The sequence below is a fragment of the Ornithorhynchus anatinus genome, chromosome 5 (genome assembly GCF_004115215.2).
Source record: "Ornithorhynchus anatinus isolate Pmale09 chromosome 5, mOrnAna1.pri.v4, whole genome shotgun sequence".
NCBI classification, from domain to species: Eukaryota; Metazoa; Chordata; class Mammalia; order Monotremata; family Ornithorhynchidae; genus Ornithorhynchus; species Ornithorhynchus anatinus.
The window spans coordinates 92748051-92763950 of NC_041732.1; the positions used below are offsets into that span (position 1 = coordinate 92748051).

The 15900-nt window shown below is 41.2% G+C and overlaps 1 non-coding gene across 1 annotated transcript; it reads left to right on the forward strand.

Moving 5' to 3' along the window:
• Positions 1-246: 246 nt before the first annotated feature.
• Positions 247-319, forward strand: TRNAF-GAA. Its single transcript has one exon. It is a non-coding gene; the product is annotated as a tRNA-Phe (tRNA).
• Positions 320-15900: the final 15581 nt, after the last annotated feature.

Sequence of the window (15900 nt, forward strand, 5' to 3'; positions counted from 1 at the left end):
ACTGGGGCTGTGTTCCTGCAAAATCTCACCTAAATAAATTATATTACAGTTCATGCCTTAAACTTAGACCACGTGCAGGCACACAACCCCTTGTTCTGATGTCAACTCACTTTTTATCCAGACAGATGAGAGACGTAGGAAAAAACAGTACCACCTATCCAATGCATTCTACCTTCTAGATGGTAAACTCCTCATGGGCAGGGAACATGTCTACCATCTCTGTTGCTTAGTAATAATAGTAATAAAGCCGAAATAGCTCAGTTGGGAGAGCGTTAGACTGAAGATCTAAAGGTCCCTGGTTCGATCCTGGGTTTCAGCAGGTCCCTTTTTAGAGAAGCAGCGTGGCTCAGTGGAAAGAGCACGGGCTTTGGAGTCAGAGGTCATGGGTCAGAATCCCTTCTCGGCCACTTGTCAGCTGTGTGACTTTGGGCAAGTCACTTAACTTCTCTGGGCCTCAGTTACCTCATCTGTAAAATGGGGATTAAGACTGTGAGCCCCACGTGGGACAACCTGATTCCCCTGTGTCTACCCCAGCGCTTAGAACAGTGCTCGGCACATAGTAAGTGCTTAACAAATACCAACATTTTTTTTTTAATAATAATGATGATGGTATTTAAGTGCTTGCTATGTGCCAAGCACTGTTCTAAGCACTGGGGTAGATACAAGGTAATCAGGTTGTCCCACGTGGAGCTCACAGTCTTAATCCCCATTTCACAGATGAGGGAACTGAGGCACAGAGAAGTAAAGTGACTTGCCTAAGGTCACACAGCAGACAAGTGGCGGAGTCGGGACTAGAACTTGACTCCCAAGCCCGTGCTTTTGGCTCTACGCCATGCTGCTTCATTTCCAAGCGTTTAGCACTGTGCTCTGTATACAGTAAGCCCTCAATAAATACCACTGTTTGATTAAACACCAGTCCATCCTTTGTTCATTCATTCATTCAATAATATTTGAGTGCTTACTATGTGCAGAGCACTGTACTTAGCACTTCGAATGTACAATTTGGCAACAGATAGAGACAATCCCTGCCCAATAATGGGCTCATAGTTTAAACGGGGAGAAAAACAGCAAAACAAAACAGAACAAAACAAAATCATCAGGAAAAATACAATCATGGAGATATACACATCATTAACAAAATAAATAGGGTATATATAAATATGCACAGTGCTGAGGGGAGGGGAAGGGGGAAGAGCAGAGGGCGGGGGGAAGGGGAGGAGGAGCAGAAGGAAGGGGGGCTCAGTCTGGGAAGTCCTCCAGGAGAGGTGAGCTCTCAGTAAGGCTTTGAAGAGGGGAAGAGAGTTAGTTTGGCAGATGTGAGGAGGGAGGGCATTCCAGGACAGTGGTAGGATATGGGCCAGGGGTCGACGGCGGGACAGGCACGAATGGGGGCCTGTGAGGAGGTGAGCAACAGAGGAGCAGAGTGTACGGGGTGGGCAGTAGAAAGAAAGAAGGGAGGTGAGGTAGGAGGGGGCAAGGTGATGGAGAGCTTTGAAGCCAAGAGTGAGGAGTTTTTGTTTTGCGTGAAGGTTGATAGGCAACCACTGGAGGTTTTTGAGGAGGGGAGTGACATGCCTAGAGCCCTTCTGCAGGAAGATGAACCAGGCAGCGAAATGAAGTATAGACTGGATTGTGGAGAGACAGGAGGAAGGGAGATCAAAGAGGAGGTTAACACAATGCCCAGATCATTTTTCTACAAAAACATTCAGGAAACGTTCCCCCACTCCTCAAGAAACTCCACTGGTTGCCCATCCACCTCCGCATCAAACAAAAACTCCTCACCATTGGCTTTAAAGTATTTCCCCACCTTGCTCCCTCCTACCCCATCTCGGTACTCTCCTACTACAACCCAGACCACACACTTCCCTCCTCTAATGCTACCCTTCTCACTGCATCTCAGTCTCATCTATCTCGCTGCCAACCCCTTGCCCACGTCCTGCCTCTGGCATGGAATGCTCTCCCTCCTCAAAACCAAGAGACAATTATTCTTCCCTCCTTCAAAACCTATTGAAAACACAACTCCTCCAAGTGGCCTTCCCTGACAGCCTCCCTTTCCTCTTCTCCCACCCTCTTCTGCATTGCCTTGACTTTCTCCCTTTGCTCATCCCCCCTCCCAGCACCACAGCACTTACGTATAAATCTGCTATTTATTTATATTAGTCTTCCCCTCTATACTGTAAACTCATTGTGTTCGGACATTGTGTCCGTTTATTGTTATATTGTACTCTCCCACACTAAGTACAGTGCTCTGTATAAAGTAAACATTCAATAAATACAACAAAGAATGAATGACCGACTGATCGATCTCCATTATGTAGTGAAGAGCAGTGTGGGAGAATTGATTGTAGGATTGAAAAAGGTGAGCTTGATAAAAAAAAATTAATCTTCCTCTCTCATACCAAATAATTGGAACTGAATGCTCCCCTTCTCACATGTTTTCCTTTCAAAAATACCAGTTCATCCTCCTACTTAGACTGTTGAGCCCCATATAGAACAGACATTGTATCTGACCTGATCAGTTTTTATCTACCCCACTTAGAACAGTACTAGAAACACAGTAAGAGATTAACAAATACCATATTTATAATTTAAAAAAAAAAAAATTCTGAAGTCAAAACCAGTTAACAGTGTCGTTAAAATTAAGGTTGGATGTTCATGCCAGGTAGGAAAAGTCTTCCAAACCAGGAGCTTCTGTTTAGGAAGAGAAAAGCATATTTTGAAGGTAAAAATTCAATTATATTAGTAGTTAAGTAATTTCTAAACTAATTTCCTTGGATCATGGCTCAATACCCATCGCTGTCAGTACTCAGTGTAAAGAATGGTAAAGTAAACAATGAGTATTATGACCCAATCTTACTCCACTGCTACATAATATGCCAATATGCCAGGAGTTAGGATTCATTTAGAGGAACAGGCAAATAATATTGAAGAGACCAAATTAAATTAAATTAATGGGGGGAGGAGTCTAAGGGTAATTGAAATGTAGTCAACAAATGCTTCTGAAGAAAATGGTAATAAAGGAAAGAAACCAGAGCTGTAGGGTTGACAGCAAAGATTACGCCATGGTGACTGAATATCAATTCTTTAGAATTTATCTCCTTAATCTTAAAATCAGATCCTCTCTCATAGATACTGAGAAAAAGAGAACTGAAATTTGGAGCTAGAGACTTTTATCATCATTTGTTCTTCTTGTGGCAAGAAATTTTTCCCACTCTCTAGAACTTCATCTCCTGAGGGTAAACACTTTCATGTTTGGCCCTTCTTTTAAGGTATAAAGTAGATCAAGGGAGACAAAATTTCTGCATATGAGATGAACTCAGAGCTTCGCCAGCATTCTGACCTCTGTGATAACTGTAATATACTTATTATGGGGACCAGATTTTCCTAAGTGAAAAAGCAAATTGCTGACGGCTCCCTGGGTGTGTAGAGGGGAGTTGGGAGCAAAGAAAGATGGGAAACAGGGAAGCGGTTCTCACTCTTCATTAGGAGCTCTGGTCCCCATGCCACTGTCATTTTGCCTCTGGAATTTTTTTTTGGGGGGTGGGGGGTGGTTAATTTCCTTCTTTTCCCTCACCTCCCCGTTCAGACCTCCAACAGCTGTAGGGAGACCACATTACAGAGATAGGAGACACAATTAGACATGCACAGCGTGTTTGTGCACATACCACTGAGGTTGAGGGCAGGGTGTTACTGACCATGCAGTAAGAAAGCTCCTACTAGACCTCTATGGCAAAAAAACTGAGACATTTTAGGGATCCTGAGAACTCTACTTAGGATGATGGATCTAAACCAAGACTACCCTGGTATAACTGGCATTTGATCATTTTTGCCTTTACCAAATATTTTAATTTCTGCTCTTTGAGCTGGAACTGCTTTCACTCCACTGCTTTCAGTCCACTTCAATAGCTTGGACTTTAATCCATTTTACGAGGTTATTTTTGCCCAAAAGGCCAGACCCAAGCGTGTCTCTCTTCTGCTTCCCCATGACTACAAATCATAATTACGCAACATGATAACCACCTATAGATTACCATCTATAAAAGTGAACCCCATTATAAATAGGTTTCTGCAAAACAGGAGTGGAATCACTGAACTGACAACTTCATATATATGAACTTCAGAAATCATTGCTTAATCACAACATGGAATCAAATCAATGTTATTTATCCAGTGCGTACTATATGCAGAGCACTGTAATAAGCACTTGGGAGAGTACCATACACTGAGCTGGCAAACATGTTCCCTGCCCATGATTAGAGAGGAGAGATAGCTAAGTTGAAGAATGGATGACATCATTCCTTGATCTAAAATCAAAATGATTCATTATTTTCTATCCTTCCTGTTGTGAATTTTGTTTCTTCTCTGTCATCTTCCTTCTCATTTGCCAGAAAGAGGGAAGTCTTCTTTCTCTGGGCTTTGCCCACCACAGCCATGTATAAAGCCAGAAACTATTTGGCTTCAGCACTGATCTTCCAGGATTGTAATCAGGTGACTTTTGCTACCATGTTTGCTGCCAAAGATCAAACCACCAACCAGAAGGGTGTAAATCAACATCAACCGACGCCAAAGTTGTGGTTTTTAAGAGATAGTTTTGACTTCTCCTTTTGGGATTATTCTAGCTATGCATCTATGACAAAATGGACTCACAAAATAGATGTATGCTATGTAGGTCCTCAGAGTAATGACTACTGCTTCATAGTTTCTAATATAGGATTGTTCAGTCCTGCATTCCTGCCAGCTTTCTCGTGGGGAAATAAATAATTTGTCTTTAAAAAACAAACTGGTTTTTAACCAGAGATCCTGAATTTCAGTATGATTTGGTTCTGTTAGTGTTAAAAAATCTTCAGTTTTTATGAAGTTCTGAATGTGAACATTCATATAATGAATAATAATAATTGTACTGTTTATTAAATTTTCACTATGTGCTAAACACTGTACCAAGCACTGGGATAGATACAAAGATAATCAGGTCAGACACAGTCCCTGTTCCTCTTGGGTTTCACAGTTTAAGTAAGAGGAAGACTAGATACTGAATCCCCATTTTAAAGATGAGAAAACTGAGTCCCAAAGAATAATAATGCTGGCATTTATTAAGCCCTTACTATATGCTGAGCACTGTTCTAAGCGCTGGGGTAGACACAGGGGAATCGGGTTGTCCCACGTGGGGCTCACAGTCTTAATCCCCATTTTACAGATGAGGTAACAGGCACTGAGAAGTTAAGTGACTTGCCCAAAGTCACACAGCTGACAAGTCGCCGAGAAGGGATTTGAACCCATGACCTCTGACTCCAAAGCCCGTGCTCTTTCCACTGAGCCATGCTGCTTCTCACAATGATTCACCCAAGGTGACACAGCAGGCAAGTGGTGGAGCCAGCATTAGAGCCCAAGTCTTCTGACTCCCTGGCCCAATTCCACTACGCCATTTTGCTTCACATGGCACTTCATATATTTTCATTCTAAATGATCACTCCCTGGCATTGGCCTCTTTTCTCCAGCTCACTCTCCCTTCTGTGTCACCTATGCTCTTGGATCTGTGATATTTGGACATTTAATATTCACTCCAACACCAACCCTGCAGCACTTATGTACATATATTTAAATTACATATATAAATTACTTTTTATTCATATTCATGTCTCTCTCCTCTAGACTGTACATTCATTATGGGGAAGGAAAGTGACACTAATTCCACTGTACTGTACTCTCCCAAGTGCTTGGAACAGTGTTCTGAACATAGTAAGTACCAATAAATACCACTGATTGATTTGCTTCTGCTGCTGTAATGCTAATTTGGAAGTTAGGGGTTCCACTAATCTTTTCTTTTAAAAAAAGTCAGTTGATCTTCTCTTCCTAAAAATCTGTCAATAGGAATACCCCTAAACAAACACAGCTTTCTACCTTCAAAGTCCTCCTAAAATTCCACTTATTCTTGGAGGTCTTCCCTGATTAATTCCTCCAAATCCATACATCAACCCATTCTGAGCCCAAGCACTTATGCAATTATAAATATTTGTATAATTTCTTTTATATTCAATTATTTATCTGGCTATTTCATCCTGATACATTTGTACTACTATTAGTAACTGTGGTAATTGTTAAGTGCTTGCTATGTTCCAGGTACTGTACTAAGCACTAATAATAATTCTACTAAGATATAGTAGTAATAATTACTAGTAGTAGTTACTAGTAGTAGTAATAAGTAATAATTCTACTAAGATACAAGCAAATCAGGTTGGACATGAGGCTCACAGTCTCAATCCCCATTTTATAGATGAGGTAACTGAGGCCCAGAGAAATCAAGTCCAAGGTCATACAGCAGACAAGTGGCATAGCCGGGATTGGGACCCAGGTCTTCCTGACTCCCAGGTCGGTGCTCTATCCATTAGACCATTCTACTTCTTGATATATTCATTCACTCAATAGTATTTATTGAGCGTTTACTATGTGCAGAGCACTGTACTAAGCGCTTGGAATGAACAAGTCGGCAACAGATAGAGACAGTCCCTGCCCTTTGATGGGCTTACGGTCTAATCGGGGGAGACGGACAGACGAGAACAATGGCGATAAATAGGGTCGAGGGGAAGAACATCTCATAAAAACAATGGCAACTAAATAGAATCACCGCGATGTACATTTCATTAACAAAATAAATAGGGTGATGAAAATATATACAGTTGAGCAGACGAGTACAGTGCTGAGGGGATGGGAAGGGAGAGGGGGAGGAGCGGAGGGAAATGGGGGGAAAAGAGGGTTAAGCTGCAGAGAGGTGAAGGGGGGTGGTAGAGGGAGTAGAGGGAGAAGGGGAGCTCAGTCTGGGAAGGCCTCTGGAGGAGGTGAGTTTTAATTAGGGTTTTGAAGAGGGGAAGAGAATCAGTTTGGCAGAGGTGAGGGAGGGAGGGCGTTCCGGGACCGCGGGAGGACGTGGCCCGGGGGTCGACGGCGGGATAGGCGAGACTGAGGGACGGTGAGGAGGTGGGCGGCGGAAGAGCGGAGCGTGAGGGGTGGGTGGTAGAAAGAGAGAAGGGAGGAGAGGTAGGAAGGGGCGAGGTGATGGAGAGCCTTGAAGCCTAGAGTGAGGAGTTTTTGTTTGAAGCGGAGGTCGATAGGCAGCCACTGGAGGTTTTTAAGAAGGGGAGTGACATGCCCAGAGCGTTTCTGCAGGAAGATGAGCCGGGCAGCAGAGTGAAGAATAGACTGGAGCGGGGCAAGAGAGGAGGAAGGGAGGTCAGAGAGAAGGCTGACACAGTAGTCTAGCCGGGATATAACGAGAGCCCGTAGCAGTAAGGTAGCTGTCTGGGTGGAGAGGAAAGGGCGGATCTTGGCGATATTGTAAAGGTGAAACCGGCAGGTCTTGGTAACGGATAGAACGTGTGGGGTGAACGAGAGAGACGAGTCAAGGATGACACCAAGATTGCGGGCCTGAGAAACAGGAAGGATGGTCGTGCCATCCACGGTGATAGGGAAGTCTGGGAGCGGACCGGGCTTGGGAGGGAAGATGAGGAGCTCAGTCTTGCTCATGTTGAGTTTTAGGTGGCGGGTCGACATCCAGGTGGAGACATTCTGGAGGCATCCTTGTTCCTCCTCCCATTTCCATTATTTAAAAATATGCTTTGTCTTTCTACCCATTAAACTGTATGTTCCTAAAGGGTGGTGCTTGTATGCCTTCTCTCAAGCACATAGAACAGAAACTCACACTCCGTATAAAACTTTCCTTCATAATTGGGCATTCAATACAGATCACTTATGATGCTTTGTAACAGCTAGTGCTAATTTTCTGAGACTATATCCACATTCCCAATTTAGGTTCCAGAACAGCTGAGAAAAAGCAAAAGCACAAATGCATTAGTAAACATGGAGAGGGAAAAGGAAAGCCTGAAAGAAGATGCAATTTGATCTTCTTGGTCTAGAAGGAAAATGAAATGGGAGGTGTTAATACAAACTAACGTGCTCAAAGAAAAAAAAATGTTTTCAGTTTCCTTTGAGATGAACTCTCCTTTAAGCTTAACGGCAGCAGTTTCCCACTGTACCTTCTATCTGATATACAATGTAGTTCCTGTAGGTACCTTTTAGTTTTTGGGCTTTTTTATTATTATAGTGATCATTTTTTACTTGAAAGGGGAAAAAAGGCAATTGCAGAGCGGAGGTGGTGGTGGTCATAGAAAATAGGTTTTTTGGGTTTTTTTTTTTCTTTTCTTTAATCTCCAAACACTAAGAAATTAAGGCTTGGGTTCAGATGAATAAAGTCCATTTTCACATCAATTTTCTGCTGTTAGAAAAATTAGGTACATTTAGTCTTTTAGGTCACTAGAGTAGCATTGGGACCTAGGGGAAAGAACATGAGCCTGGAAGTCAGAAGACCTGGGTTATAATTCCAGCTCTACTACTTGTCTGCTGTGTGACCTTGGGCAGATCAATAACTTCTCTGTGACTCAGCTTCCTCGTTTGTAAAATGGGGATTAAATCCTACTCCCTCCTACTTGGACTGTTAGCACCTTGTGGACAGGGACTATGTCCAACTTGATTACCTTATATTTTCCCCAGCACTTAGGACATTGCTTAGCACACAGTAAGTGCTTAAATACTATTAGCCCCTGGATCCTAGGCAGTAGCCTCTGAGGAAAATACCCTTCTAAACATGCAAGAAAGCAAACACTCTAAGCAACTTTTTAATTGCTTTAAACTTTCTCCAAACCCCACATTTACAGTCAGATGTTATAGCTTTGACAAATATACATCTCCATGGACAAACTGATTTCCTGAATAAATGTAACTATTTCATTCGATTTGGCTATTTTTTTTATTATATGTTTACTGTGTGCCAGGAACTGGGCTAAGCTGTGTATTGCATAGTCTCAAACCCTATTTTACAGATGAAGTAACTGAGGCACAGAGACTTGCCCAAGGTCACACAGCAGACAAGTGGCAGTGCCAGGATTACAGCCAAGGTCCTTCTGACTCTCAGGCCTGTGCTCTATCCACTAGGCCACACTGCCTCTCATATTGTTGCTAAATCAATTCTGAACAATGGTCTCATTTATATAATTCCTAAGCAACCCCTTCTGAGGAATGGTACTTGAACCATCACTTTCAGTGGAACATTGTGTCATAAACACTACATGTTCACAAACAGAACTACATAATGCTGAATTACAGAGCAATATTTGTGTTGAGAAGCAGCATGGCCTAGTAGAAATTCAATCGCATTTATTGAGCGCTTACTTTGTACAGAGCACAGTACTAAGCACTTGGGAGAGTACAATATAATAATAAGCTTACATTCCCTGTCTACAATGAGCTTACAGTCTAGAGAGGTAGAGTCTGGGCCCGAGAGTCAGAGGGCCTAGGTTTTAATCCCTGCTCCATCAATTGCCTATGTGATCTGTGCAAGTTATTTAATTTTTCTGTGCCTCAGTTCCCTCATATGCAAAATGAGGATTCAATACCTGTTCTCCCTCCTAGTTAGACTGTGAACCCATACCTGATTATCTTGTATCTACCCAAGAGCAGTGCTCTGCACATAAGCGCTCAATAAATATGATTGAATGAATGAAGCATAATAAGCGCTCAATAAATACGATTAAATGAAGAGCATGGTACAGTGCTTGGCTTACCATAACTATCATAATGACATTAAAATAATGTTGACTGTGGTATTTGTTAATTGCTTACTATGTGCCAAGCACTGTACTAAGCACTGGGATAGATCAGATAATAGTGTTGGACATAGTTCCTGTCCCACATGAGGCTCACAGTATTATGAATTATTACTGCAGGAGCAGTATAACAACTACAATCACCAAATGCAAAACAAGTATGTCCTAGGCATTTAGCATTCTCACAGAAATACTTCAGGTGGACAGCTATCCAGTTTCCAAAACTGAATCTCTGACAATATCACTTTTATTGGTGATTTCTGCTGAAACACACCAGGTCAAGGATTTAATGGGATCCAAAGACTTCAATCCTCTGTAATATTGCTTATACTGATTTTTTTCTAGAGATAAAGAGCTCTCTTTCCAGGAATCACCTTTTCCTAAAGTGCAAACTTCTACAGAAGAGTCCCTCAAGACTCAGTTCTGGGTCCCCTTCTACTCTCCATCTACACCCAATTCCTTGGAGAACTCATTTGCTCCCACAGCTTCAGCTACCATCGTTATGCGGTTAATTCCCAAATCTACCACTCAAGTCATGACCTCTCTCCTTCTCTGTGGCCTTTCACATCCTCCTGCCTTCAGGACATCTCTACTTAGATGTCCCACCGTCACCTCAAACTTTGTATGTCCAAAACAGAACTTCTCATCCTCCCTCTCAAATTCTGCCCTCCCCTCTGATTTTCCCATCATTGACACCACTAACCTCCCTGTGTCACAAGCTTATAACCTTGGCATTATCCGACTCTTCTCTCTCATTCAACCCACAAAATAAATCTGTCACCAAATTCTGTTGATTCTATCTTCACATCACTAAAATTTGCCCTTTCCTCTCCATCCAAACTGCTACTATCCTGTTCAAGAACTTATCCTAACCTGTCTTGACTATTGCATCAGCCTTTTCGATGACCTCCAAAGAGACAAAGAGATAGGTTTGAAGAACTATAGGATTTGGTGACAGAATCAACAATGGGGTTGAGAGAGAGGGAGGAGCCAAGGACAATGCCAACATTATGGGCTTGGAAGATGGGGAGGATAGTGGTACTGTCGACTTTGACGGGAAAGTTAGGTGCAGGAAAGGTAAGTTCCTGTATCAGATGGTATATTGTCAAGCCATGGATTTATGACAGGGGAACAACTGAGTAATGATTCTTTTCATTCAGTGGACCTTAAAAAAGGGTTGGCCCTAGTCCTAACTGAAAATGATATACTTCCAATCTCTGAAGAAAAACTTTCTGTACATCAAGTTTATTTTTGGCAACTCTAAAATGTGACTCCAGAATATATTTAAAAATAGAAATTATTTGAAATACATTTTTCTAAAGGATATTTTAATTCAGATTTTTTTTTCTGTTTTGGCAATTCAAACTGCAAAATAGTTCTAAGATGCTTCAATACCCCCTCTAATGTTAACATAACAGGAATGAGATTCAACAGTTTAATCAGGTGTGCACGCACTACAACATTTCCATGAAGGCCTACTTACTGGGGTTTTATTAACTACCAGAGACAGTTTTGCACAGATGCCCACATAGTTACTGCTATGTACCTAATTCATTTAGTCTCCATAAAATACCTTGAAATATATTAATTTAAAACAATGGCAAAAAATCTGAAAACAAGATGTTTTTTGTAATATGTGAGTTGTTTTGTTAAAATAAAAGTTTTGGCTTTTGTTTTTTCCCCACGGTATTTAAGTGCTTACTATTTGCTAGGCACTGTACTAAGCGATGGGGTAGATACAAGTTAACCAGGATGGACACAGTCTTTGTCTCATACAGGCCTCAGAGTCCTATGAGCCCCATTTTACAGATGAGGTAACAGGCATAAAGAAGCAAGTGATTTGACCAAGGTCACATAGCAGAAAAGGGGAAGAGGCAGGATTAAAACCAAGGTCTTTCTGACTTTCAGGTCCATGCTCTGTCCACTAAGGAACACTGATTACTCTAAAAGTTATGCTAAAAGCAGCTGGCCCTACATTTATAATTCAGGCAGTCTGATTTATTTTTTTTTTACCTGCAAATGAAAAGCAGTATTACAATGACTTTTCCAAACACAGCTGAAAGAGTCAGTTATTCTGTCAGTTATACTTCTTTGCCAACAAAACATTTTTGGGGACCACATAATATTAGATTCTTGATTTCTCTGACCTTAAAAACAGGCTTTATGATTATTTCAAACAGTTCTGTGGTTATTTTTTTTTTAAAGGGTACCTGCAGTCTTACTTTTTTCCTATTAAACTTTACTGCCCAACATAGCTAGTAAAAGCTTCCATGTCTCCAAAGGACTTTGATGGCGTAATGGAGGAAAAAAAAAGCCAAATTCAATAAAACTAAAACAAGCCACACTACCAAATTTGTAGTTTGTGTAAAACTATAATTTGGTGATGAAACTAGTTGAACTTGTTGACTTGAACAGTGTGACTTTCACACCATGCCATTAAAAAGCCATACTGTTAAATATGCTTCTTCAAAAGCCTTGTCCATAACCTGTCAAAATTTAGAGAAGTCTCTGATCAATTAACTGTAAAAGGCGTTCCTTTTTTTTTATTGGCCTCATATTTTATTTGACTAGCTTTCAACATGTCAAATGTCTTGAAATAAAATTGATCCACTTAGTCCACTGAAGTCTCGGGATTGGTAAAATACGTCAGAATGACAACTGAATCCAAAAGGAGAGGCAGAGGTCCATTGAGGCTGGAATTTTTTTTTTTCTTAAGAAATTTTGGTTTGGTTCTAAATCTGTCCAAGCAATATAAGAGGAATCTCTTTTAGGATGGTTAAAGGGACCAAGAGTAGTGAAAGAGCTAAACTGAAGGCAGGCAAATAGGCAGGTACTTCCTTTTTCTCCAAGGAGTTAAGTGAGTGGAGGCCCAGGTCCAAGTAGAATCCCTCTCTGGGATGCCAGTGTGCCCCAGGGGCTCATGGAATTGGAAGGCCTTGATATCAAAAGGCACTGAGGCTTGGCCTACTACCTGTATTGGAATTCATGCTGTCTCTCTCTGAACAGGGTTCTGACTGTAAACTCATCCCTCTAGACTGTATGCTGGTTGTGGGCAGGGAATGTGTCTGTTTATTGTTATACTGTACTCTCCCAAACACTTAGTACAGTGCTCTGCACACATAAGTGCTCAATAAATTCGAATGATTGACTGGGGAACAGAAAAAGTGACTTTTATATTTGAGTTCATTTTCCTTTTTTGGGTTCTTGTAATAGTGCAGTCTAAAGTATATACACTCTAAGGTCCTTGCGAGCAGGAATAGCATCTACAAAATGTATTGTATTGTACTCTCCCAAGCATTTAGGACAGTGTTCCGCACACAGCATTTAAATACCACTGAATGATTGACTCCATGGAACTCCTTAAACGCTCCATCTGTTAAATGTTATATTATTCCTGGTTTGTTTCCCATTTCCCAGTTACATCCTAATATAACACATTTCCGCATTTTAAATGTACGCCATGTGTTTCTGGGAACCCGATCTTAAATGGCTTAAGTGGATACTGGGAGGCCTTAAGTAAGGTTGTCTCTAAGGTCTGACCTGCTGTACATGAACCTCAAACGGTTTCCAGAGCCCATATTGAAATGACCGTTTCAGGAAATCTGCTGGGGCAGTGGAGAGTTTACAACTTCAGGGTGTAATGCTGGTACCTACTCACCAAGGGATAGATGGCTTGTAGACTTTGACTTACAAACTCTCCTGATGTGGCAGGTGCAGGAAACATCCTGGGGTTTGTACATCAAAGACCAGTCTGGGATAGTATTTCAATGAAAAATGTCCTGGGGACAAGTCTGTCATAAAATTCTCCTCCAAGAAGCCTTTCCTAACTAAGCCCTCCTCTCATCTTCTCCAAATCCCTTCTGTGCCACTATTACTTGCTCCTTCATTCATCCTCCCTCCCACCCCCACAGTACATATGTATATCTGTAATTTATTTATCTATTTATATTAATGGGTGCCTCCCCCTTTAGACTGTGAGCTAGTGGTAGGTAGGGAATGCATCTGTTTTTGTATTGTACTCTCCCAAGTGCATAATACAGTGCTTTGCACACAATAAACGCTCAATAAATTTGACTGAACATTTGTGGTTGGCAGTAAACTTCTCCAACATCTCACACTACAGTTCACACCAAACTTGTAGGGCAGGCAGTATATCACCAGATGGCAGCAGAGTTTTAGATTCAAACCTCTTGAGAAGCAGCAGAGGAAAAAAAAACCTACAAACAACACGGTAAAGCAATTTGATAATTCCATATGAATTTAAAAACTAGTCTTTTGCATTGAAGCGTTTTTTGAGTGATAGAGTATCATCTGGATGAGCAGTGGAAAAGAAAAGCTCAAGTATGAAAGTTTTTTAAAAAGTCATGATCTTTAACTCGAGGAATTTACAATCTGATAGGAGAGATTGGCCAAAACGAATTTTACGCATGTAAAAATATACATCAAATCCACAGTACTGAGTATTTACTGTGTGTTTGCAGAGCACTATACAAGAGCTTGGAAGAGTATTGAACTTGTGAGCCCCAGGAGAGATAGGGACTGTCCAACCTGATCTGCTTGTATCTACCCCAGTGCTTAGTACAGTGGCTGGCACACAGTAAGCACTTAAATACCATAATTATTATTACATTAGAGTTACTAGACATAATCCATGCCTTCAAGGATTTTATAATCTAATTGGGGAGACAAATATTGAAATGAATGACAGGTTGGAGGGAGCAGTAGAGTGTACTGATATGTGCATAAAAGCAAGGAGGGTGGGGGAGGCTGAGGGCAAGAAAGCTGATCAAAATAAAAACTCAAATGAATAAACGGATAAAACTAGGGGTGGCTGGTGAGAAAACATGGCTAGGAGAGGTGGAAATTAGGGGGAAACACCCCCTGGCCTCCCATTATATTCAATCTTTCCTAACTCCACCTTTGTTACCCTAATAAACCAGCAATTGCTGCTGTCCCGTTTTAATCCCTGTTGTTCCATCTCTGTCTTTAGAGATTAACGCTTTTGTTTTTCTGCCTAACAAAATGTCCAGAAATTATTTTTCTACATCACATCTGAAAGCAAATGTCTTTGTGTTTTATTGTCTACACACTTTCTTCTTGAATACTTATCTAAATTGTATGTTCTTTTTGACCCTCAATTTCCTCTATAATGTCAACCAAATAATGTCTTTCCATTTCCTTCCTAATATCATCCTGTTTAAATCTGCAAGTATTTCCTTTGTCTCTTCTTACGTGTATTCTTGCACCGCATTCTACGCTAAAACAATGCTTCGAAGTTTCTCTAAATAAATGTCCCGCCCACCCCTTTGTGTTTTAAACCTTTCTTTTTATTAATTTTCTTTTTTTTTTTTAATAATTCCAAGTAACTCTATCCTTCCCCGGGTCTTCCCTAAACTCCTTCCCTCCCCATTTCTGACTTCTTCCAACTGAGGAAGAGAGACTCCTAATCTCATTTTAAGTTACTCTTCACATGTGCAGAAATTATCTTATCCGCATAGCAAGTTTACAATCCTTCTGTCTTCTAAACTCTGAATATGTATCTCTTCTCACCCTCTCCAATTTCCTTAACTATAGGCTGTATAGATATTGGCCTCTGTATTTCACCATGTGAGTCGCTCTAAAGTCTTTTGTCTTTTCTACTACACTCCTCTGCTCTCCCCACCCCCCAACCCCATCCCCAGCTCCCTGACTTTACTGTTCCAACCCTCTATTAGGACTTCAATCATATTTATTGAGCGCTTATTGTGTGCAGAGCACTGTACTAAGCGCTTGGAATTTACAATTCGACAAGAGAGAGAGACAATCCCTGCCCAACAACGGGCTCACAGTCTAAAACGACTTCATGGAACCCACCTGGTGGTTTCTTATAAAATCCTTATGTCAACCCAACTAGTCCAGAGCTCCCTTTTCTTAAAGATAATAAGAATAATGACTGTGGTATTTGTTAAGCACTTACTATGTGCCAGGATCTTACAATGCTGTCTTCTGTCCTCCCTCCCTGAAATTTCTTCCTCTCAAGAGGGAAAGTTAGGGACGTAGAGGGGAAATATTGTAATTGGAAGCCCAATAAACAATAGTATGGAAAGTGAAGAATGTAAGCATCACCTGACTCCTGTAAGCATCCTGTTCCCACTGTTGGAAGCAGAATCCTGGGCTGGACAGATGACCGGGCAGATCCAAAAATGACAGTGCTTGTGTTCATATTCATTCAATTGCATTTATTGAGTGCTTGTGTGCAGAGCACTGT